This window comes from Trachemys scripta, chromosome 14 (assembly GCF_013100865.1).
Source record: "Trachemys scripta elegans isolate TJP31775 chromosome 14, CAS_Tse_1.0, whole genome shotgun sequence".
In the NCBI taxonomy this organism is placed as follows: domain Eukaryota; kingdom Metazoa; phylum Chordata; order Testudines; family Emydidae; genus Trachemys; species Trachemys scripta.
This window is the reverse complement of record NC_048311.1, coordinates 3,262,610-3,266,949: the sequence shown is the minus strand read 5'-3', so window position 1 is coordinate 3,266,949 and position 4,340 is coordinate 3,262,610. Positions and strand designations below refer to the sequence as shown.

The 4,340-nt window shown below is 44.1% G+C and overlaps 1 pseudogene; it reads left to right on the top strand.

Annotated features, from left to right (window-relative positions):
- Window positions 1–651: 651 nt before the first annotated feature.
- LOC117887570 lies at window positions 652–1,629 on the top strand (annotated as a pseudogene).
- The last annotated feature ends 2,711 nt before the right edge of the window (window positions 1,630–4,340 follow it).

Below are 4,340 nucleotides of genomic sequence, written 5' to 3'. Positions count from 1 at the left end.
CACATCACCATCACCACCAGAGGAACCAAGGGAGAATTTACTCCACTTCATAATTTATGGCATAAACTGATCTCTTGTGAGGGGGTGAAAATTGTTCTTTTTCCTACAGGGCACTGAAATGCTGAATATACCAGGATATATTGTTAGAATTAACGGAAATAAATCTAACAAAAGGTCGGTGCCTAAGAACTCTAGACCGTATTGAAAAATCTCAGTCCAAGATTTTAGTTGTTTGATTTTGACTCCTAAGACATAGCATGATTCTGGTCATTGCCAGAAATGAAATACGGCATTTAAGCATCATTGTTAAGCTCTAAAATGTCACTAAAGGGATATAATAATAGATAAAGAAATAGTCTGATCCATTATATCAGTACTCGGCTACCAGAGATATGGGCTGTCACAGTAGTGATTGCTCTGATCATGACAGAGGCTGGCCAACATGGATACAAATGTTCTGTTCTCAAATTGAAACTTCTGGCGCTTTACTCTGAACTCTACATTTAGGTTTAAAATTTCAGCTTGTAATCTGGACAGGAAGGGGAGTTTCTGAATACTTATGGAATTAATTAATGAAACTTGACAAACTTTTAACTCTATGTTCTTCCAATTCAATTGCACAATGTGTTTTATTGTTCCTGGACTCAAACCATGGCAGACAGAGACTGGGAGAACCAAACGGCCATCACAGAATTCATCATTCTGGGATTCGGGGATCTCCCTGACTTGCAAATTCTTCTCTTCCTGATGTTCCAAGTGATCTACATGGCAACCATGGCCGGGAACACCCTCATCGTGGTGCTCATTGTGGCTGACCAGCACCTTCACACCCCCATGTACTTCTTCCTGGGCAACTTGTCCTGTCTGGAGACCTGCTACACCTCAACCATCCTGCCCAGGTTGCTGGCCAGTCCCCTGACTGGGGACAGAACCATCTCAGTCAGTGGCTGCATCATATAATTGTATTTCTTTGGTTCTCTGGCATCTACAGAATGCTATCTCCTAGCAGCAATGTCTTATGATCGGTATTTAGCGATATGTAAACCGCTGCACTATTCAACTCTTATGAATATCAGGTTTTGCCTCCAGTTGGCTGCTGGGTCATGGTTAATTGGTTGTTTGGCTACTGCCATCTTTGTCTTATTCCTATCACAGTTAATATTCTGTGGGCCGAATGAAATTGACCATTTCTATTGTGATGTCATCCCATTGGTGGAACTCTCCTGCAGTGACACCCACCAGGTCATATTGCTGGATTTCATATTAGTCTCTGTATTCACCCTGTCTCCATTCCTACTAACCCTGACATCCTACGTGTGTATCATCGCAACCATCCTGAGAATCCCTTCCACCACCGGGAGGCAAAAAGCCTTTTCCACCTGCTCCTCTCACCTCATTCTGTTGACAATTTTCTATGGATCCATAATGATTGTGTACCTGCTACCAAAATATGATACGCTGAGAGACCTGAACAAAGTGGTCTCTCTTTGCTACACGGTCCTGACTCTCCTGGTAAACCCCCTCATCTACAGCCTGAGAAACAGAGAGGTCAAGGAAGTCTTGTGCAAAGCAGTCAATAAATATGTGGTTTTCAACAAAGTGTGCAGAGACTCCTCGAGAATAACTTAGCCTGAGGTTTTCAAAGCTGCCTGAGTGATTTCAGCCATCAGCCCCCATTAAAATTAAGTTGAAAACTCCCATTGGAAATCTCAGCAGTAATGTGAAAAAGAAATGGAGATGATCTGCGTGGAGTTACTGAGACAGTCTTTATGGTCCCCCACTGTGTCCATGGAACACATCTTCCAGGAAAGTGAGGATGTAGACAGCTCTGCCACTCTCTCATGTTCAGCACTGATACACACAGTATAATGGTATTTTTCCCCAGGGTGTTGGCTAAAAGTTCACCCTCTGGGAGGAGTGTGTACAGCATCTGAAACTGCACAGAGCTGACATTGTAAGGCACAAAATCCACTAATGATGAAAGTAAATCCCTGGATATATTCCCTGTTCATTGTTTCTCTATGTAAGATAATAAAGTCTTGTAATCAAATTCAGACAATCTAATACAAACAAAACACAATGGGTGACATCATCATATTTGTTGCTACAGATCGTTTCTTATGCCCCTAAGGATACAACACAGAATCCAGCCAGAGCTCAGTTCACTGTTCTCCATCTAAGTAGAAGGACCAGGAAGGGAGATGGCCATAACCGTGGTACCATCATGGAATTTTTAACTGGGCACCAGGTGGAGTGGAGACCAATTTTGTTTGGACAATAAAAAGCCTGGGAAATCTGCCACCCCTGAAATTGTGCTTCTTCCCATCATAGCCCTCTGCAAACTGCTGTCAGTCGGCGTGCTTGCCTCCTCTCTCTGTATGTTGTCCCAGCCCTGTGCAGACATTTGGTTCAGCAGTCCTTGATAGTACTACCCAGGAAGAAAGACCACAGGCATGGTTTGGTGACAAAGGCACTCAGCCAAGTTATTGCCCTCAAGGCACAGTTCTAGCATCCTGGTTCTGTGGTTACAGATACACTAACACACGAGTGCCCAGTGCCAAGGAACAGCTCAGTCAGCAGCGGGAATTTCTGCTGTCCCATGGTCCGCACAAAGGGTTAAATTGAGGTACCCCGACATTTATAGACTGAGCCAAAGAACTTACATCCCACCTCACGTGTTATTCTATCTGCTTGTTACCTCCCCTTGTACCTTGCTCCAGGTGTTTCGGGCAAAACATCCCTATTCATCACTTCTGGACATGTCACCAGGAACAGCTTCATAGCTCTTATCCTGGCTACGCCCGGCTATGACCAGCTCCAGCAAAGCAATAGCTCCAGGCTCACTGGGCCCTTGGAGGTGGGGAGGTTGGGCAACAAAGAGGTAGACTCACAAGCCAGGGGCACAGGGACTGTCCAGACCCAAGGATAGGTTAACGGAGGATAAGTCCATCAATGGCTATTAGCCAGGATGGGCAGGGATAGTGTCCCTAGTGGCACTGGCCACTGTCAGAAGACAGCATACTGGGCTAGATGGACCATTGGTCTGACCCAGAATGACTGTTCTTATGACCCAGCTGGGGGTTTTGCCAGGGTAACTGAGGCTTTCCTAGAGTCAGGTCTGTCAAACAGTCATCAGGAGGTTTTTTTATGGATATAAAAAACTGGTTCAAATTTTGTCTCCACTCCGCCTGGTGCCCAGTTAAAAACTCCATAATGTGACCATGGTTATAGCCACTTCCGTCCCTGGTCCTTCCACTTAAATAGACAACACTGACCCGATGAACATCAGCCAAAGTGGAACGGCAAGAAAGGAGACTTTATGTTGCCAAATGACCAACAGAGGGAAGTGGAAAGGGAGGTGAAGCTGTATAATGCTGTATAAGTGTTGAGCTGAGAGCACTGAAGAGAAGAGGAAGTCTATGCTGCGTAATGAACTGTGGATAGTAGCAGATGTTATGGAGTGAGTTATGGGCTGTTAGTTATATTAAATAATGGCTACCAGGTGATATGAGAGTCAAGAATGGGTAAGAGGCAGCTATAGCAAGAAGAATCCATAGAGGAGAGGAGAGCAACAGGCTGTCATGTGGGGAAATCGACACTAGATGGCACCTGAGTAGAGGAAATGAGGGGAGTGGGGGTCTAGTGACCAAGAGTTCAGTAGCCAATACAATAATGGGAAAAAGAACAGGAATACTTGTGGCACCTTAGAGACTAACAAATTTATTAGAGCATAAGCTTTCATGGACTACAGCCCACTTCTTCGGATGCAGTGGGCTGTAGTCCACGAAAGCTTATGCTCTAATAAATTTGTTAGTCTCTAAGGTGCCACAAGTACTCCTGTTCTTTTTGCGGATACAGACTAACACGGCTGCTACTCTGAAATAATGGGAAAGTTATACTGTAAAATGGCCATTAGGTGGCAGCATGTTGTAAGAGTGAGCTATGGGCAGCTACTTTAAAAAATGCCCATTAGATGGCAGCATATCTTGAATACCAATAAAGGGGCAGCACAAGTATATTATAACTGGCCATCACCTTGGACAGGCATCTCCCAAAAATGTAAGCTGGTGTTTGTCCATGACCTAAAATATTTTCCACAAAGGATCATTAGACTAAAACATGATGTACAATGGGACTTGTATAATTGCAAGTCACACTGGGCATTGTTAGCTACAAAGCTTTGGAGATAGAAAATGAACCAGGTGGGAGAAAGGTTGAAGTAGGACTGTATTGAAAAGCATGAAGAAAGAATACATATATGAGAGAGCATTTACACTTATTAAATCGAAGGGGAAGCCCATTTTCCAAAGGTAGATCACATGCACCAGCTCATCCCTTCA